This window comes from Ornithorhynchus anatinus, chromosome 16, assembly GCF_004115215.2.
Source record: "Ornithorhynchus anatinus isolate Pmale09 chromosome 16, mOrnAna1.pri.v4, whole genome shotgun sequence".
Lineage (NCBI taxonomy): Eukaryota > Metazoa > Chordata > Mammalia > Monotremata > Ornithorhynchidae > Ornithorhynchus > Ornithorhynchus anatinus.
In genome coordinates, this window is record NC_041743.1 from 14233518 (window position 1) to 14256060 (window position 22543).

The window sequence follows — 22543 nt, forward strand, 5'->3', positions numbered from 1 at the left end:
GTTTCCTCAACTGTAAAATGGGAATTCAATACCTGCCCTCCCTTCTACTGAGACACTGAGGACTGTGTGGGGTGGGGACTGCGTCTGTTCTGAATATCTTGTGTTTACCCTAGCGCTCAGCACGAGGCTTGGCATAGTAATCATTCGACAAATATCCCAGTGATGAGAGATCCTGATCAGAATTTCTATTCATGGTAGGCTGGTATGGGGGAATTCAGAAAACAGATAATGATGTTAGAAAAATTAGTCTAACTTATAGTAATAGAGGGCAATGCTGCATAATAATAACAATAATCATAATAATTATGCAACTTAAGCAGTTACTACGTACAAGCACTGTTCTAAGCACTGGGAAAGAAACAAGTTAAGCAAAATGTACACAGTCTCTGTTCCACCTAGGGCTCACAGTCTTAATCCCCATTTTACAGATGAGGTAATTGAGGCCCAGAGAAGTTAAATGAGTTGCCCAAGGTCACACAGCAGACAAGTGGTGGAGCCGGGATTAGAATTCATGACCTTCCGACTCCAAAGCCCATGTTCTATCCACTAACCACGCTGCTTCTCTGGCAACACTGTTCCTCTGGATCTATTGGCTACAGTGAGACAATACACAGTGAAGTAAATTTTGGAATCTCCTTTATTGGAGATCTCTTATAATAGGATAATTCACTTTTGATCTCAAAAGCTTAAGGTTTTATACTTGATGGAGATAGGTACTGAGCAAGGGGATTTCTTGAAGTCCCGGGCTGCTCAGGGAAATCTGATGAAAAGACGAATACCAAATGTAGTTAGAGAAATAGAGTAGACTAGTGGATAAAGAATGGGCCTGGGAGTCAGAAGGATCTGGGTTCTAATCCCTGCTCTGCCACTTGACTGCTGTTGTGAAATTGGGCAAGTCACTTAACTTCCCTGTGCCTCAGTTACCTCATCTTCAAATGGGGCTTAAGACTGTAAACCCCATTGGGGACCTGGCCTGTGTCCAACCTATCTTATAGCTCTACCCCAGCACTTAGCACAGTCCTGGCACATGGTAAGCACTTAATAGAAAAGCAGAGTGGCTCAGTGGAAAGAGCACAGGCTTGGGAGTCAGAGGTCATGGGTTCAAATCCTGGCTCTGCCACATGTCAGCTGTGTTACTGTGGGCAAGTCACTTAACTTCTCTGTGCCTCAGTTACCTCATCTGCAAAATGGGAATGAAGACTGTGAGTCTCATGTGGGACAACCTGATTATCCTGTATCTACCCCAGCACTTAAAACAGTGCTCTGCACACAATAAGCGCTTAACAAATACCAACATTGTCATTATTATTCATAAATGCCATAAAGTAAAAAATATATTTTATTTAGAAAATATGGTAAATGATTATGCAATATGTGGGATTTACCTTTTTATTACAACCGCAAATATTCTGAGCCCTAAGACACTGGCTAATATAATCAGGACAACTAAAAATATTCCTAAAAGTATGTATATTAAGAACAAATTACAAGACATTTGAAATCAGAAATCTAAAAATACCAGAAGGCGAGGAATGAAGGAATGAAGAAATGAATACATCTTCCTCTTTTCCAGATGTTCCCACTTTCATATCCACCCAACCTGAGCTTTCCCCATATCAAAAGCTTTTCCTGGAAATCCAAGGCCTCTGCATCCCTGAACACAATATCCCAGGTTATACTCACCCAAAAGCCACCCTGAACAAATATTAGCACTTATAACTTTGACTTAATTCCTTCTAGCTAAAATATAGCTAAGTACAGAACTCAGCTGCATTGCACTCTCTCAAGAACTTAGTACAGAGCTCTGCACATTGTAAGATCTCAAAAAATACCACTGATTATAGCTCATCTATTTACACGCACTATTTATTTTTTCAGATATTTAGCATCTATTCATCTTCTAAACTCCAGCTACTGTCATTTGTAACTTTGATCTCTCCTACTCCCACTCTGTAAATAAAGTTTGCCTGCCAACTTCCCCTCAACGATATCTTTTGGTCTGATCCTATTTCCCCAAGACACTAAATGAGTTATTAATGATTGTTTGATTGATTTACTCATTTGAATCTGGGACATATACAACCGGGAAAATTTGAGATTTGAGAATTATTCAAATCCTCAAGTTGCTAAATTCTGTGAAACCTTCTGGCCATTTTTATTCTGGTCACTTGAAATGATATAAAATTAAATCCGGTGGCCTTCAAAAGTTGCCCTACATTCATGGAGCATCTACTATGTCCAGAACACTGCACTAAATGCCATAGGTTATAATAAAATAATTTCGGGCCCCCATAAGCCTCAGTGTCTTTTGCCGTTCTCTTCTCCTCAGTCTTTTCCAAGCTAATGTACTTGGAGCACCCTGAAATAATCAGAAGAAAGTTTTCTTATAAATTACTAGACATTAATTCACAGATAGGGACAAGTATGGTAATATCTGTGTTCTAGTTCTTCACGACTTCCTTGGTTGCTTTTCTGGAATGTTGCCATCTTGTGAACCTTGACTCACACTTACTCTCTTAAGACCGAGAATATCCTTGTCATTTCTCCAAGTACAAGAAAGAGTTTAGGCTCACATAGAAATGATGTGAAACCTCTAGAAAGAGATACAAGGAGGGAATGGGTAACTAAAAGGAATAACTGATAGATTAAATAAAAAATTGGGCCTTGGCTAAACTTTATCACCACCTCTCAGTATTCACAGAACCTTGGCAGATATTGGTAGAGCTGTCTTAATGTCTTATTAGAGAAGGCTTTGGATTGAAAAGGAGATAAATTAGGAGGAGATAGATGAAACACTGCCAGTTATTTTGCTGGTTTTGATTCCTTCAGATATAACTGACACTAAAATTTTAATCACCCAATAATTAAAAATGAATTTTTTTTTCCCAAGGAAAATGTTAGTAATTTTAATGCCTATCATGTAAAATGAGCATGGGGAGATATGCTTTTTGGGCCAACTACATGTAAATAAGCTTCGAGCTACTACTATTCAGTGCTATGTTATTTACCAGTTGTAGGGATACTGATAATGCATTCAGTCAGTAATTATAGCAGTATGTGCTATTAAAGTCCATTAAAAGACCAGGTGCAGTTTTTGAACACTGAGGGCAACAAACCAATCTGTATTGGAAGCAGCAAGACTTGTGTAAAAAATGAAGATAGAGTTGATTAGCTGAGACTTTTAAACTGTAGTCAATGTTAGAAAACAAAAGGTTGTTTTTTGCTACTTCATTAGCATGCCTTCTGATACCTCCCATTTTTCTTCTCTCGTCTAAAAGTAAAGCATCCTGACTTAAAAGATTTCTGAGAAAATGGCTACTTAGAAATCCTATACCATGATGGAGAAGAGTGATGCGTTCACTGTTATTTCAAAGAATGATACAAGGTGAACCCAACATAAAAAAAGGAAAGAGGGATGAATAGGACTCAATTACTCAATGATATTTTGTAAAAATTACTATTATTTAGATGAGACCTGCAGCTCATGTTTATGCATGTCAATGGGTGTTTGAATCCATATTTATCTTCAATTTAGGAATATGATCCATTGTTCAGGTGTGATTGAAAAGACCTATCTATGACTGGCACTCCATTTCACACTACATGCACATAATTATTATCCTTTTCTGTTCTGATGTGTTTGTCACACATTAGAAATAATGCTGTTTTCTAAACTCTGTCTTCCACTTCAGTTCTTTCCAGTGTGTTGCTTAAAGAGAATCAGCCCTTCCTGATTGACATAAGTTAGGTTGTCTAGGTGTTGAAGGTTTACCTTTAATCCATGGTTTAATCGCCTTGTCCGTGGCTGACTCCTGCTTAGGTTGTCATACTTTAAAAGTCTGCAGTGCAATTTGCAGCTTAAAATCTTGGGTGAGCTTAATGATCAATAGTAGGATGCTGAGAATAATGTTTTTCATCATCATCATCTCCACCTTCAGAATTTGCCGAGTATCTACTGTGTGCCAAGCACTGAACAGGGCACTTGGGAGCACACAATGGATGGAAAAGATATATCTACAGCCTTGAGGAGCTTACATCCTATCACTGAATCAAAGACTTCTAGTCAGAACTAAGTAAACTATCTCACCTCATCTCCAGGGTCCCAGATAAATGAAGACCACCTCATCCTCATCGCAAGAATGGAGTACAGTGGCGAAGCTGATAACAGTACAGTGCTCTGTACATGCTAAGTGCTAAGTAGATATCACTGATTGATTCCAGTGTCTCTATATAATGATGGTATTTGTTAAGTGCTTACTATGAGCCAAGCATTTTTCTAAGGGCTGGGGTAGATACAAGGTAATGATGTTGTCCCACGTGGGGCTCGCATTCTTAATCTCCATTTTACAGGTGAGCTAACTGAAGCATAGAAAAGTTAAGGGACTTGCCCGAGGTCACACAGAAGATAGTGACAGAAACGGGATTAGAACCCATGTCCTCTGACTCCCAAGCCCACGGTCTTCCCACAAGGTCAGGTTGCTTTGGACCCATCTCTACAGGGCATTAGCTGGGAAAGGAGATTTCACTAAAAGAGCATAAAGACTGGAAAACCTCAACTATAGGCTGAAATGGAGAGTTGTTCATAGTCTCAAAAATACAAGACACAGATCACCTAAAAACAAGGATCAGACATAAAGTAATAGAAAGAAGATCAAAAGCTCTGAAAATTCATTCATTCATTCAGTAGTATTTATTGAGCACTTACTCTGTGCAGAGCACTGTTCTAAGCTTTTGGAATGTACAATTCGGCATTAGATACTGTGTAGATATCACAGCGCTAAATTCTTGGGACAGCATGATACAATAGTGTTGGTAGACACTTCTCACACTGCCCCAAATGCTGAGCAGAGTGATTTGCACACAGTGAGTGCTCAATAAATACTACTGACTGACTGACTGAATAGATGATATCTTTTCAGCAGTGGAACCAGAGCTCATGGACTTAATGTGTTTTCTAGAATATTCCCACTGAAGGTAGATATTTCCTTCAGACCTTGTATAATTTAAACAATTGAATTTACTGAGTCCTTATTGGATACTGAACCTGGTACTGAGTACTCAAGGAGGACAATAAAAGCAAGGCACAGCCCATGCCCTCTGGATGCTAATGGTACAGTAAATACATTCACTATCGGGAAAGCATCTTGAATATTTTAGCAAAGTGATATATATGATATACAGACTCATTTTCTCTCGAAAATGTACCGGTATAGAATCAGTATATTTGATATAGTTTGCCTGTCACTCTGACAAATATGTTTTTATTATTCCTTATTCCTTTCTGCAGCTTTTGTACCATACTCCTTCTGGAGTTGCATAGATAACTAGTGTACTCTCCCAAACGCTTAGCTCCGTACTCTGCACGAAGTGTTCAATAAATACAATTGCATACTGTGCTCCTGGTCTAATGGGATTTCTGTCTGAACACTCCTTCAGTAGCAGGGAATGTGTCTGTTCATTGTTATATTGTACTTTCTCAAGCCTAGTATAAAGCTCTGTACACAGTAAGTGCTCAACAAATATGATCGAATGAAGCATTAGGTTAAGGTCCTCTAGAACAGAGAGAAGGGAAAAAATTAAGATGTGACCTTAGCTACAGATTTTAAGACTGTCATTACGGCTGTTATCCTGCCATGAAAGATGGTAAAGCACCTGGATCTGATGGCATTCTGACAGAAATTTACAAGTAAGCAATAGACTCAATGTTTAGACATCTGTTCAAGACTTTTGTCAACGGTATCATTCACTAAAGAAATGTCACAGGACTTTAAAAACACCACCATAAATACCATCCTCGAGAACAAAGATGAGAGAGCCGACCGTTAGGAACTACGGGGATATATCTACAGCTATCGATAACCTAGTCAGAACTCATCTGAACAGGTGACTGAATGGCTGTGTGCCTCACCTGAATTGCAATGTGACTTTAGACCAAAATGCAGTAAAAGAGGGCCAGATAAATGATAAGGAAGAGGTGAAATTGTAGAATATTCTACCGGGAGTTGGAAGGACCTGGGTTTTCATGCCGGCTCAGCCACCTGGCTGCTGGGTGACCGAGGGCAAGTCACTTAACTTCTCTGGGCATCAGTTACCTCAACTGTAAAAGGAGGATTAGGATTGTGAGCCCCATGTGGGACAGGGACTTTGTCCAACCTAATCAGCTTGTACCTCCTCAAGTGTTAAGGACGGTGCTTGACACATAGTAAGTGCTTAAAAATCATCATATAAGGACGTGTTCATAAGTGCTGAGATGTTGGGCTGAATATCAAAGTGCATATAGGGTAAACAGTCAAGTGCATATGCAATGCAGACACGAGGGCAGATAGGGGAAATTCTATTGCATTTATTGAGTGCTTACTGTGTGCAAAGCTCTGAAATAAGCGCCAGGGAAGGCTTCTTTGGAAGAAGTCCATCATATTTATTGAGTGCTTACTGGGTGCAAGCACAGTACTAAACCCTTGGAGAGTACAATAACTATAACTATATAGTTATAATAACTATAACAGACACATTCTTTTGCCACTGTGTGTTATAGTCTAGAGGGTGAGAAAGAAATTAATATAAATGAATAAATTAAGGATTTATACATAAGTGTTGTGGGGTTGGGAGGGGGGATGAATAAAAGGAGCAAGTCAGAGTGACGCAGAAGGGAGAGGGGGAAGAGAAAAGAACGGTTTAGTCGGAAAGGCTTCTTGGACTAGTGAGTAGACAACTTCATTTCAGAAGGGGATTAACCCGTTTTGTTGTTATCTGTTTTCCTCAGGAATTATTCTTTCCTTGTCCACATACTGTCTATTGTTAAAACCTCACAAGGGGACTAGAATATGAAAGATGAGTAAAATTCAAATCCAACCTTTTTGCTCCTCTGTTAACTTTTAGGTGAGGGAAACGGTCAAATCCCTTGGCTAAAATTAGGTTTTAGGTTTATCTGTGGATTTCATTTATCCATGCTTTCTTTTGACCTACATGGTTCAGATAATTGAGAGTTGGCTATATATAGAAAACAAATGTGTTTCTAAAATGAAATTGGGTTTGCACTCACGGAATCTCACATCCGGCCTTTAGTGGAGGGGCAGCCGGTCTAGTGGGGAATTTTGGAGCATCAAGCGGATGAGGGTTTTACTAAGGTTGGTATTTGTTAAGTGCTTACTATGTGCAGAGCACTGTTCTAAGCCCTGGGGTAGATACAGAGTAATCAGGTTGTCCCACGTGAGGCTCACAGTTAATTCCCATTTTACAGATGAGGGAACTGAGGCACAGAGAAGTTAAGTGACTTGCCCACAGTCACACGGCTGACAGGTGGCAAAACCAGAATATTACTAGGCATTCTCAGAAGGCCTGACCCATTTCTTCTTTCAGTATTAATGCCTCAGTAGGTAATATCACCAGTATGTAAATATAATAAGGGTAGCAATCAATCATGCAATCAATAATGTTTATTGAGCATCTACGTATGCAAAGCATCATGCTGTCCACCTGAAGGAGTACGATATGATTAATAGATATGATTCCTGCCCTTAAAGATTTTACAATCTAGTAGAGGAGTCGGACACTCAGTTTACAGATAGGAGGAAGAATTTGGGTTAGTACTGAAGTGAGAGGGCCTGCAGAAAGGTTACTAATTTGCCACGGAGGCTGGGAGAACTGAAGTGCTTGGAGGGGCAGAAGTGTTTAACATAAGTAGGAGAATATGAACAGGAAAGGGTAGAAATTAATCACTGAAGTCTCCTGGAGGAGATGGGATTTTGGAAGGACTTGGAAAATGGGACAGTTGAGTTTTGTGTCTCTTTTTGAAACTTACCTATTCAAACTTCTATTTGTAAATTTCTATTTCTTCATTTCTTCAATCGTATTTATTGAGTGCTTACTGTATAATGTTGGTATTTTTTAAGTGCTTACTATGTGCAGAGCACTGTTCTAAGCGCTGGGGTAGATACAGGTTTATCAGGTTGTCCCTCGTGAGTCTCAGAGTCTTAATCCCCATTTTACAGATGAGGTAACTGAGGCATAGAGAAGTTAAGTGACTTTCCCACAGTCACATAGCTTACAAGTGGTGGGGCTGGGATTTGAACCCATGACCTCTGACTCCCAACCCCGTGTTCTTTCCAGTGAGCCACACTGCTTCTCTACTGTATGCCGAACACTGTACTAAGCACTAGTGAGAGTACAACAGGAAACTTGTCTACCAATTCTCTTGCACTGTACTGTCCCAAATGCTTAGTACAGTGCTCTGCACCAAGTAAGTACTAAGCACTAGTAAGAGTACAACAGGAAACCTGTCTACCAACTCTGTTGCGCTGTACTGTCTCAAATGCTTAATATAGTGCTCTGCACCAAGTAAACACTTAATAAATGTCATCGATTGATCGATTGATTAACTGAAGGAAGAGGGCATTCTAATTGCAGGGGAAGGGCAAGAGCAAGAGGTCAATTGCAGGCAATGTTGGAACATGTGGGAAGAATTGTGCAAAATGTTTGATGATCAGGGCAAAGGTGTGAGGATGGGCTGAAGACGGGAGAGGTCAGAGGCAAGGAGGAAGCAAGGAGGCCGATACACTATTCCATATGGACCAGTTTAGACCAGTGTAATAGCAGTTTGGTTGGGAAAGCCGGGCTAGAATCTGGAGACACTGTGAAGTTCAAACTGAGAGGATTTGGTCACTAGTGAGGGCCTGAATAATAATAATAATGGTATTTGTTAAGTGTTTACTAAGTGCCAAGCACTGTTCAAAGCACTGGGGTAGATACAAGGAAGTCAGGTTGTCCCACGTGGGGCTCACAGTCTTAATCCCCACTTTACTGATGAGGTCACTGAGGCACAGAGAAGTGAAGTGGCTTGTCCAAAGCCACACAGCAGACAAGTGGCAGAGCTGGGATTAGAGGCCCTTTCTCTTTCCACTAAACCATGCTGCTGCTCAGAATCAGTAGCCATATTAGGATGTGAAAAGAATCAAAAAGTTTGGGGAGTTTGGATAGGAATGAGGGGAAGGGAATGAGGTGATGGTGGTTTTTGCTTTATTAGGATTGAGATGAATAAAATTTTATAAACAATTGGAAAGGATAGAGCCAGTTTCTGGAGGGTCTTTTCTCTCTACTTTCCAAAGCCTCTTCACAGCTCAATCGGTCTTTTTCCCCATTTCATTAGTGATGAAATGGACTGTACAATAAAATGACTAATCAAAGGCAACTAGTTTCTTCTGGGAATAAAACCGTGTTCTATTTTTGGTTCTTTTCACAACACTGTCAATTATCATTTATTTGTTTTTCTCAAATGAAGAGGCATACATCAAATCACACCCGCCTACAAATGCATACCTGACCATCTTTAATCATAACTGAATCCCCGAGTTGAATTCCTAAATACTTAAATTTATATTTCATTAAATTTGGCACCCAAGGGATCGAGGCACTCATTAGTGCATCTATCACTATTTCAAGTTCAAAACTGGAAATTTATAATGCTGGGATTTGTTGAAACAATGAGTTTTTAATGAGGTTTGCTTCATTAAAAAGGTTCTTTTCTTTGGAAAGCTGATGGGAATTTTCCTCGCTCTGAATCTACTGGTTTCCTGGTTTGAGTCATTAGCTAGAACTCCTGAACATCTCCTCCTCAAATATAGCTGCAGAACTTGGGGTCGCTTCTGATGTAGTGACTCGGGTCCCTCTATGAAAGAAATTAAAATGATGAGACAAAGGAGGATCAAATCAAAAGAATGACCTCCTGAGAGATTTGTGGTCTAACATACTGTAACTGTCAATTGTGTTGAGAACCATGAAACCTTATGGAGGATACAGGTTTCATGCAAATAAAAGATGAATTTACATTTGACTTTCTATCTGCTCTTGATTTGTGGAGGTTTGGATATTAACCTCTGTTTATTTTTTTACCCAGTCCTAACCAAATAACTTGTGTTTTTCCAGTTACATTTCTCTGGAAAAATTAGTTTCACAACAATTATACTAAACTTTGCACCTCGAGAAAACAGACAACAAGTTGAGAATATAAAAGTGGATTTTTTTCCCCCCAGCTATTCACAGTCACATATTCACAGCTCTTAGTTTCAGTGCTAACCACTGCCAATGCCTTCGGTCATAACGAAACGGGTTAGAGAAACCTACTCTCCTCCTACCCTGCTGCTTTGGAAAAGGACACTACTCAAAGAAAACAGTTACGACTCTTTGTAAATTTGGGTGGAGGCTAGCAAAAAGCCAGTTTATTTTCCAACACGATGGAGTTAAGCAATTAGAAACCAGATTGAAGATGATCGAGAAGCGAGTATGAGATGGGAGTGCAGAAGCAGTGATAAATACAATGGATATGAACAGTTTGGATAGGAATGGGAGGAGGCAGGTGAGATGATGAGTGGATGGTGCAGGAGGATCCAGAGAAGGGTGGGTTTTTTTTTTAGTATATTAGAGCCAGAGGCATATTTGAAGGTAGAGGATAAGCAGCCATTAGAAAGCGAGTAGCTTTCAAGAAGAAAGAAGAGCAGGGATGGGATTGGAGGGGCAGGTGGAAGGAGTAGATTTTTGAAGACAATCCAGAAATTTCCTCTTGAGAGATGCTCAAGAAGGATGAGAGAGTGGATGAGGGGAGAAGAAGGTACCTGGGGAGGTAAAAAGGAAGTTTGAGGGCTCCTATGGTTAAAATTTTCAATTTTTAGAAGAAGGGAGGTAGGTAGGGGACTCTGGGAGTTTTATGAGGAAGTTAAAGGTCTGGAATACTTCATAGGGTCAACGGGCAGAAGGGAGGAGATGTTTTGCTGAGTGAAGAAAATCTCAGAATTAGAAAGGGTCGGATGAATATGAGAGGGCAGAAGTCAGTCTGGTGCCTGGGGTCAGATGATGGTACCAGAATGATATTGGATTCCCAAGAACACTCTCTGGCATGAGTGTCTTAGTAGAGAAAGTATGCTGGAATTTGATGGTGCGAGGTTGACAGAGCGTTAGGAGGATTCATTCGGTTCCGTGGAGAGGATGGAGGTGAAGGCAGGCATTTGGGCATTCCGGATCAATCGGTCAGTTTTATTCATAAAGCACTTACTATGTGCAGAACAAGACAGTGCTTGGAAGAGAGCAAAATAACAGAGTTGGGAAATATGTTCCCTGCCCACAAGGAGCATCAAGTCTAAAGGGGGGATGAGACAGTTTGGACGGGAGGTTAAATGGGGCATGGTGATCTGAGATAACCATATCTCAGTTACCTCATCTGTCAAATGGGATAAAGACTGTGAGCTCCCTGAGAGATAGGCACTGTGCCCAACATGATTATCATGTAATCTACCCCACTGCTTGGAACAGTGCCTAGCACACAGTAAGCACTTAACAAATACCATTAAAAAAATGCTGTATTCTGCCAATTGCTTACTACAATGCTCTATGTACAGTAAGGACTCCATAAGTGATAACATTAATAATAATTGCAATAATCAATAATGACATTTAACTGCCTATGTGCCAAGCCCTATACTGAATGCTTGGGTACATACAATGTGATTATTGATTAACTGATTGCTTCTCCATTAGTAACTAAAATTGGAGAATAAAAAGTCTATCATTAATTTTAAAGGAAAATATGAAATTTTTTAATCGATTTAAGAAAAACCAGGTGGAGAGAGTAGTGAAAAGTTATAAAGTTGTTTTCAGAGGAATTGGCCTGCCACAAGGAATATTATAAACACAAGCAAAAGGCTATTGTTTCATTTAAGCTGGAAACATTTTTCACAAAGACTACCACCCAAAAAAAGTTCCTGCTTTTGCATCCTCCTGCAAAGACTCATAAATAGTCCTCAACCGCTTATATAATATTGTGATAGTATAAGCTGAACCTTAAGTTAGCGATGCTTAATGTAAGAGTGTGTAGCACAAAAAGGAATTTGATATTTTTCCATAGGTTTCAGAAATAATCTAATTTAGAACATCTAGGTCTATAGCTGCTCATTATGTAGGTTTATGCCTCTATCACATACTGATGCATAATCATTAGTTTTTATGATTAGGAATATCATCTGCTTCAAGTAACTAACTTTCTCAAAGGCTTCAAAGATCATTTCTTATTTTGAGGTTTATAGGAATCTAGTAATAAAACACATTCATAGATATCTTACATAGACATGGGAACTTTTCCCCAAACCTCTTTTTTTTTTTTTTAGAACAGCCAAAGTATAGCTGGATAAAATCAGTACATTTGATAACTAAAAGCTACAAAACGCTTTTTAACAAATTTCAAAAAAGGGAACTTGTTTACAAACTTCATTAAATAGAAGTTGCAAAACAAGAGTCCTCAAGCACTCCATCAGTTACATAATTCAGTGACCTCCAATTTTCCATTCCATGGTTCCATTCAGTAGCAAGTTCATATGTCCTCTTCTCCCTCATAGTGTAAGCTATTCAGCAAGAAATACAAGGGAGTCCAAGGAGATGCTTTTTTTTTTTTTGCCAAGATTCACAGGTGCCTCCTGCAGAGAATGCCTCTGTGGCTCTTCATCCCTCTCTTTGGAAACACTAATCCCTATTCACAAAAGATAAAAACTTACAGACAGAGAGCCTCTTTCTGAAATCTTTGAAGGCGATCCAATTTGGAGCGGTATCAGTTGCCACCTCCTTTTACAGACAGGTGCAGAGGGACACACTGACTGTCTTTTTTAAATTTTTTGAACGATTCTGGCCTCTGGCATTTTAATTTCATGAAACGTGTCTTTAAAAGGGGCCCATCACCCTGTTCTGAATGCAAAACCTACCCCGCAGCACATCTAAATTCCTCTGTTGCTAAGCTTGTGGGTAAAATTCAATGCCAAGTGCCGGGGAGTCAAATACAAACTTTGTCAGTGATGTCTATTTGAGAATGGGCATGTCCTACGGAGATGGATCATACGAGAAATGGTAAAAACAAATAGCATTAAACAAGTTGTGATTATTAATCCCCCTGGGAATTGTCCTCTGTAAATTCAATCTTTTATCGAGCATAGTTGCATGAATTAGATAGAATAGTTCACCAGGAGAAACCAGGTCCTATTTTTCTTTTTTTCAGGAGGAAAGCATACTGGCCTAGGAGTGAATTCAGAGATAATTTGCTGAAGAGAAAACATCCCTTTGGCTTAAAAGCTGTGATTATGGATCAGAAAGAATGACAAATATCTAAGGAGGTTTGTTAACGACCCCTTGAATGTATTATTCAAACGCTCCATAAACCCACTGATGTTCTGCTCACACATATGTCTTGTTCCCGTGATACTGCTTATTCCTCTGACCCAGCAAGCTCTATCTACTTTAATTAAACACTCACCTCCCTTCTCCTTGTAGGCAGGGAACGTTTCCACCAACTCTGTTGTGTTGGGCCTTCCCAAGAGCTCGGTACAGGGCTCTGCACACAGTAAGCACTCAATAAAAGCAACTGATTGATGGAATTTTGAAAATACAGCTGAAAGACAGTTCTTAGCTTTGAGTTCCACAAGAGCCAGGGACCATCTCCAACACCCACATATATATTCTCTCTCGTGCTCAATACTGCATTCTGCACACCGTAAGCCTTTGATAAACACTATAACTACACTTCCTTAATGAAGTGTTCCTCGTGTTTCCACTTGCCTTTAGTCATCTCCATCAGTCCAGCAACTTCGTGAATACGTTTCTACTGTTGGTGTTCGTCTGTATGTATAATCGTATGTGTTTCTATGAACTGCCCCAAGCTAGCCAACTTACTGAATAAAGATGCTTAATGGGGAACAGAGGTGATGCTTATAAATATGAAAATCTACATTTGAAGCAGGAATAAAAAAATAACTCAAACTTGCATATTGCTCAATACCAGCGGGTGTTACACATTTGAAGGACTTATACCCGTAAAGAATGAGGGCTGCTCTGAGAGAGCCATTTATCTTAGCAGCTTGCCAAACCAACTCAGGGTGTGAAGGAGGATAAAGGAGCGGGGAAAAAAAGGAGGAAGATGAAAGATTTATGGATAAGAGCTGGGGAAAACAATTTACTGTGGAGATAAGGGTGTCTTCATGAAGACACGTAACTGGTTAGCTGCTGACATTTTTGCCTCTGAAAATAGATCTAATAATCTTCCCGAGACTGGTTTCTTAGGGTGCGTTTGTTCATCATAGAATTAGATCATAGAGATTATAAAAGTAGATGTATTCCCTTATTCAGAGATCTTCACCCAGCTGCAATGGCCGTGTCTGATATCCCAGTTTAATAAACCACATGCAAAACTCATTCTCAGGACCCCAAATTATAGATCCCTGTGGAGTATGACTTTTGATCCTTCTGTGAAAGAGAAAAAAAGAGAAGCCTTTCCAAGTCTCTACCTCTCTTTTTATTGCTTTGATTCTTTTTAGAGTCCTGGACACTCTTTTCAAATTACCCCAGTAATTGGATCTTACCAATAATGTCCCAGGCCTTTTCTCACTGATAAAAGGCAGGAAATATAGTCCATTTCCAGGATATGCTGTTAGGTGGTGAGATGCACCAAGCATAGAATTGAGCAGTATTAGTAGAAGACCGTATCCTCTTGACATATTCTCCATCACAAAAACGTGGACATCAGATGATGGCCTTATTAAATCCTTCCACCCTATTCTGGATTTCAAACCTTCCTCTATTATGGATACTCTGATACAGAAACTGGATTCAGAGTACAAATCGATTGGACAGGGACTAATGAATCAGCTTTGGAAAAAGAAAGCAGATTCAGTGTAGATGTGACACAAAAATATTCCAACGAATTGTGGTTAAGGTCTAATTATTGTGGTATTTGTGAATCAGGGCTTATTATGTGAAAAATAGAAAAAAAATTGGATATAGTTCCTCTCCCACCCGGAGCTCACAGAGGGACAGCAATTATTTTATCCCATTTTATGGATAAGGAAACTGAAGCACAGAGAAGTAACAGACACACAGCAAGCAAGCAGTGGAGCCAGGATTAGAACCAAAGTCTCCTGACTCCCAGGCTCGTGCATTTTCCACGAGGCTAAACTAAAGCCAAGTTAAAAGATAGAATTATTAACTGTCTTCAAAGAAAGGTTTGGAAGAGGAGTCTATTGACCAGGTTCTCCATATCTACGCAAGACTGAATAGCTCTGAAATGGTTTAAATGATAGCAGGATAGATTTCTGTTGGACATAAGGAAGGATTTCATGATGACTACTGGTGATAAAACACTGAAATAGGATGAAAAAGTATGTCATCCTTCAGCCGGACAGATGGGGATAGAACCAAAAGAGCTCTTAAAATGCATTAATTTGCTTTCCCAGAGAATTTTGGAGATAAAGTGATAGAGATAGGTAAAAAAAACATGGTCTAATAGAAACTGCAAGGGACTGGGAGTCAGAGGACCTGGGTTCTCATCCAAGTTCTACCATTTGTCTGCTGTGTGACCTGGGCAAATCGCTTAACTTCTCTGTGCCTCAGTTTTCTCATCTGCAAAATGGGGATTTAAATACCTGTTCTTCTTCCTGCTTAAACTGAGAGCCCCATGTGGGACCTGATGATCTTATATTTCCCCAAGTGCTTAGTACAGTGTGACGTATAGTAAACGCTTCAAAAATGCCACAGTTTTATTGAGATTTAAGCATTTAGGTACTATCCTGAGTGATGGGTTTTCTATAACTTGAGATCTCCTTTTTATCTTTAACAATTAAACACCCAATTTGAAAATATATACTAGGACGATTTCTTTCCCTCGGGATCTTATCTTTATGTGTCTCAGGCAACCATTCCCACCCCAACTCTTTCATACGTTTGGGGTTATTACCCTTCCTGTGAGACATTTTTCATATGCATTTATCTCTGACTATTCTTATTCCAGTGTCTATGTTCATTTTCAGTTCTCATTCAAAGTGCAAAGCTCAGAGGTTAGACTATAAATATCCGGTGTTTGAGGAGCGATAGTGTTTCAACCAACTATTTCCAAATGGAGTTGCCACTCAGCCTGTGATTTCTGCTAATGCCAAAGTACCAGGGATCGTAAATTAATTGGAATGGACACGTTAAACTCATGGGCTAAGTGTAGTCCAGGGAAAGGTCTTGGCCTGGAGGATGGCGGGTAGAAGAGGGGAAGCTGTAGGACAGAGGTGTATTGAAGGTGCCGTTCCCCACCTCTTGTGGAGTCTGACTCAGGGATGATGGCTCTGTTCTACCGCTCCTGTTGTCTCTGATATATATATAGTTTCTAGGTCCACACGGTTCCATACGGTACCTTAACTGGAAATGTTCAGGATCAGTGGTAGTAATAATAGCCTCTTTATCCTGGAGCAAAGACCTAGGGTTTTTTTAATGTGTGTGTATGTATGTGGGAGGGTGGGAGAGGGTGATTTATATCTCTGATCACAGTTATTTTGCTACTGGAAGCAGCTGGGTTTAATGGAAAGAGCACAGGCCTGGGAGTCAGAAGTCGTGCTCTAATCCCAACTCCGCACTTAGCTGTGAGACTTGGGCCAAGTCACTTAACTTTTCTGAGCCACAGTTACCTCATCTGTAAAGTGCGGATTTAGACTGTGAGTCCCACGTGGGACAATCTGATTACCTTGTATCTACCCCAGCACTTAGAACAGTGCTTGGCACATAGAAAGTGCTTAACAAATATCATGGCTCAGTGGAAAGAGCACGGGCTTTGGAGTCAGGGCTCATGAGTTCGAATCCCAGCTCTGCCACTTGTCGGCTGTGTGACTGTGGGCAAGTCACTTAACTTCTCCGTGCCTCAGTTCCCTCATCTGTAAAATGGGGATTAAGACTGTGAGCCCCACGTGGGACAACCTGATTCCCCTATGTCTACCCCAGCGCTTAGAACAGTGCTCGGCACATAGTAAGCGCTTAACAAATACCAACATTATTATTATTATTATCGTTTTCCCTTATTACTCCTGTGAAGTGAGGGAAAGATTGAATGTCTTGTGTATAGGTGTCGGTGGGTATGTCTGAATGTAACAGAGAAGAGAGAGGCAGAGAGAGAAGGAGAGAGGAAGAGAGAGTGAGTTGGGGTGGCTTTCTTTTCTGCCACATTTCCCCCACTTAATCTCAGACCAGTCTTCCATTCAGAACATTCATTTATAGGTAAGCAAATATTGGGTAGATCTATTGTTTTCTGACCATAATAAGCTTACATTCTAGAGGACTAAAGGATCAAATCAACCTTCAACAAGCATAGCCATCTAAAAATATCACATGTGATTCAAAATATGGCCAGGAATGAGGTTAGAAAGTGTCTATTCCGGGGTAGGATACATGGAGAGAAAGGAAAATGATCAGACACCTAAACAGCTAAAGTGTGGGAAGATGAAATGGGCTAATTATAACCAGGGTGGCCAGGGTCTACTTAATAATGCATATTACCATGGCTCAGTGGAAAGAGCCCGGGCTTGGGAGTCAGAGGTCATGGGTTCGAAATCCAGCTCTGTCACTTGTCAGCTGTGTGACTGTGGGCAAGTCACTTCCCTTCTCTGGGCCTCATTTACCTCATCTGTAAAATGGGATTAACTGTGAGCCTCATGTGGGACAACCTGATTACCATGTATCTACCCCAGCACTTAGAACAGTGCTCGGCACATAGTAAGCGCTTAAATACCAACATTATTATTGTTATTATATTATCATCACTATTAAATTTAAGTACTTACTACTTGCCAAACACTCTACTGTACTAAATGCCAGGGGTGATACAATGCAATCAGATCGGACACAATCCGTGTCCCACAGAGGGCTTGTATTAAAGTGATTTGCCTGGGATCATCCATGGAGCAGATGATGGAACTGAGATTGAAAAGCAGCATGGCCCACGGGAGAGACCATGGGCCTAGGAGTCAGAGGGACCTGGGTTCTAATCCCAGCTCTGCCACTTGTCCGCTGTGTGACCGTGGGCAAATCACTTGACTTCCCGTTCCTCAGTTACCTTATCTGTAAAATGGGTTTTAAGACTATGAGCCTCATGTGGAATAGTAACTAGGTTCAACCCAATTTGCTTGTATCCACCCGGGTCCTTAGTACAGTGGCTGGCACATAGTAAGTGCTAAACAAATACCATAATCATTATTATTATTATTATTATTACTGGACACCAGATCCCCTTACTCCCAACCCCTAGATCTTCTCCCTAGTCCCACTAGGAGCCAGGTTAACTCTGGGTGAAAGCAGCAATCACTTCAGGTCCCACAACGCTAGGGCCCTTAGAATAAGAACTAGCCCAGTAAACTGGAATTGCAGCCACCCGATCAGAGCGACTCAGAACCGTGTTGGGGATTTCTGCTGAATTTCCACTCCTCCACCCCCTTTCCAATTCATTCCCGCTCCGGATGTCTGGCCCCCATAACCCGGTGTTGGCCTTGTACCCTGGAGAAACCAGAGGGATTTTTGGTCTGTGCCCTCCTGGTCACTGTGGGACATAAGTTCCAGCTCCTGGGGGTTATGGAGGCAATTGCCCCCTCACTATGTTATCCACTCATTCAGTAGGCCATAGATCACAAACAATCAACCATATTTATTGAGTAGGTGCTTCATACAGGGAACTGTACCATCCCAGCCCATAAGAACAATAACTAAACAAATAGTGGGTTGTGACCTCAAATGGTGTTACTGGCAGAAAGGGGGCAGAGGAAACCCTCTAACAAACCGTACGATACACAAATGCAAAACATCACAACTCCAGCCAAGGGAACACTCGGTGTACTTCTATCAAGAAAAGGACTGACCATATTGGGCCAAAGATTTGAGAGAAGCAAAGAAGCCAAAATAAAAAAAAAAACAAAACAGTACCATGCACTAGAAACACTAAAATAAATTGTCAGCGTAAGAAGGGGCATTTTTATTCAGGGTACCTGACATGATTGGGACTACAACAGCCTTTTAAAGCACACTCTTATACATTGCTAAATTTCACTATCAGAGGCATCCTCTTTTGAACACAAAAGATAAGTGCTCTGCACACGGTAAGCACTCAGTAAATATGACTGAGTGAATAAAAAGCAGGATGAATAGGCTCAGAATTGCTTTTTGCGAGTACAAGATAGAATTTGGCAACCAAGGTCTACCTCAAGTACAAGGTGTATAAGGCTGTTGTGGTCTCCAAACTCCTACATGTCTGTGAGTCCTGGACTGGCTATGGAAAACACGTCCGGCTTCTGAAGCAGTTTCACCATAATCAACTACTCCCTATACTAAAATGGAATGAGAGGACTTTCCACAATGACAGCCTTCAAAGTAATGGCCTCTACAGCTTCACAATAAGCACAGTGCAATGCATCAAGACCCTGGAAGAGAATGCAAGATGGAACGATATCCAAACAGCTGTTGTATGACAAAGTGAGAAGGGGAATCACAGAACTTATGAAGGAAGAATAAATGATTAAAAATCATGGGGAAGTTCCTTCTCAAATAATGCAACTGGTGGGAGACCACGGAGGCAAAGGAGAGTAGTCTGGCAGGCAACTGCCATCTATGAGACTGCTCTGTTGATCAGAGGCTTTGGGAATGTCAAGGAGCAAGCTTTCAATCAACATAATAGTACCTATTGAGCGTTTACTGTGGGCTGACACTGTATTAAGTTTTTTGAAGAAGTCGATATGTTAGTCAATCTTATTAATTGAGCACTCACTGTGAGCAGAGCACTCTACTAAGTGCTTGGGAGAGTACGATAGAACAATATAACACACACATTCCCTGCCCAGAAGGCATTATTCATGACCTCAAGCAGCTTACAGTCTGATGGCTATAAGCCAGAAACAGCAAACGGCAGTGTATGGGAAAAACACATCATTATAACCTAGATCTCGCATTTTGTGCAAGCTATGCCGAAGCAAGTTTGGTCACGTATCCATCTTTCCAGCCACATAAACATGCATGGATAGTCTCACTGTTAGCAGCAGGATCTCAGCAAAGCATATAAAGCTTTTCTACTCTACCCCACTGATCCACTCTCAGTCACATTAGAGATTGTTTTAGTAATGTTTTCCTTATTTTTCTTCAGAACTGGATTTTTCAAGTGAATCAGTGTAGTTCCAGTGGGCGTCCCTTGACCTTGGAAGAGGAAAATTGTCTTCATTTCTCAAGATGTACCAACATTGTGAGAATTTAGGTAAGGCTCAGCTAATATATAATCTAATACCGAGACGTTTAGAATGATGAGTAGGAAGTGGCTCTGTGAGGCAGAAAGGAGCTGTGGGGGTAGGATTAATCATATTGAAACCCTGCTAGGAAATAAAATAAGGAAAAAAAAGAGCATAATGAAGGAGAGGGAGAAAGAGGCAGGAGGTGATAGTCAGGAGAGGATAAATAGCTAGCCTTGAAACCAGTCTGAGAAACTCGAGTTTTAATGTGGCGACTGATAGAGACTATTCAGAATATCCTAAGAGAAAAAAAGCTATAGTTGAAACAGCAAGAAAAGTTTGAAGTGGTGAAGAAAAGGGTGCTTTAACAATTCCTTGTGTTTCTTTAGTCCCTCTACCATATCAGAGAGGTGATGACCAAAGTCTAGACAGTTTTCAATCTGTGACAGTTACACTGACTGGAAAAGCACTGGTCATGTTTTTCTCTAAAATAGTAACCTTAAAAAAACACTGGCATGAAAATATTCTGGACAAAGGACATAAATGGATCGTTGGCCCAAAAAAAGAGAAAACAATGAAGAAGCATGGTCTAGTGGGAAAAACATGGCCCTAGAAGACAGAGGACCTAAGTTTTAATACCGGCTCTTGTCTGCCACTTGTCTGCTGTAACCTTAGGCCCTTATATTTATTGAGGGCTTACTGTGCGCAAAGCACGGTACTAAACCCTTGGGAGAATACGATATAACAGTTGGAAAACACATTTCCTGCCTACAGTGGATTTCCAGTCTAGAGGGGATGAAATCACTTAAATTCTCTGTACCTCAGTTTCTCATCTATGAAATGGGGACTAAATACCTGTTCTCTCTCCCTCATACAGCTAGTTCCGTGTAGCATAGGAGCTGGGTCTGATCTAATTGAATTGTACCTATGCCAGTGCTTAGTACAGTGCTGAGACAGGGTAAGAGCTTAACAAATATCATAATTATTATTCTCAAAACTCACTGACTTTGAGGAGGGAAAATAGATTGTTAGTTATTTCTAGGTGGAGTAAGTTATCCAGTAGTTTTAAAATTTACAAAACAATCAATCTAGTTATAGAGTTCAAACTCCTTCTTCTTCCAGCCCTTCCATATACACCAGACCACCATACTCGCCATGTCCAAAGCCTTTTTTCAGGTTGCATCTCCTCCAAAATACTTTCCCCAGTTAAGAGGATTTCCCCTCGACTCTCTCTCCCTTCTGCATCATCTATTCACCTGAATTATTTGCATCCTTTGGGCCCGTGATAGTCAACCCATCCTCAGCCCCACAACACTTGTATACAGATCTGGAGTTTATGTACTTATATTAATGTCTATTTCCCCCTCTACACTATAAGCTCACTGTGGGCAAGGAACTTCCCTATCAACTCTTGCATTGTGTTCCCCTAAGCCCTTAGTACAGTGTGCTGCACACAATAAGCTCTAAAAAAACACCACTGATTAACTGATTTCATATTTTAAAAGTTATTTATTCAATTACTGTATTTCTTTGTATTCCTATTCCTTACTGAATGTAGCCCTATTCCTCATTCTTCCTTTCTAGAAATGGCCCTTCTCTGTTATTAAATCATACTGTCTAAAATCTATTCTATACAGATATGGCTTTTATACTAGCCTACATTAATCATGATTTATTCAATAAAAGGTAATGCCTCAGTCTTGATCCTTTTGTTTCCTTGGAGAAAAGTACGCTGAGCCTGCCTTCTGAGTTTAATAAAACAACCATAACAAAAATGACCTTCATTTTTTCCTGTGTTCTTTTGTCACCCCAGTGCTCTTTATATTGTTATTCCTGCAGCTGCCTGCCCCTGATCAGAACTGCCCCTGATCGGGGAGTTTGAGGATTTTGATTTCAATTGCTATTGATTCTGCAAATGAATTTCTCCACTTTCAACTTTACCTTCTCTATTTGAATGAAGTCATCAAAGATATTCTCACGGTGGGAGGAAAGTCCTAGGAGGATATCCGTGGGTGCAAGGGATGAAGATATTTTGTATTAAGAAATTCACGGTGAAGGGCTTGATTCTTCTTCCCTCACGGGAAGGCAGCTGGATGTCAACTCAAGGAGCAGCACAGGGAGCAATTTGTGTCTAAAAGAATGGGTTATTTGGTACTTCCCAAAACACTTAATTCAGTGTACTGTTCCAAGGAGTCATCCTAGAAGCAGCATGGTGTAGGGACTTGAGCATGGACCTGGGAGTCAGAAGGTCATGGGTTCTAATCTTGGCTCCACCATTTGCCTTCTGGGTCACATTGGTCAAGTCACTTCAATTCTCTTGGCCTCAGGGACCTCATCTGTAAAATGGTGATTGAGATTGTGAACCCCAGGTGGGAGGGGGACTGTTTCCATACCGATTTTCTTGCATCTACCTCAGCACTTAATACAGTACCTGACAGATAGTAAGCGCTTAACAAATATCATTATTACTATCATTATTATTATAAATGATACTACTACTAATT

At 40.5% G+C, this 22543-nt stretch overlaps 1 protein-coding gene across 3 annotated transcripts in view; it reads right to left on the reverse strand.

Annotated features, from left to right (window-relative positions):
* BRINP3 (BMP/retinoic acid inducible neural specific 3) overlaps window positions 1-22543 on the reverse strand; it is a 251515-nt gene that overhangs the window by 23636 nt on the left and 205336 nt on the right. The window lies entirely within an intron of this gene.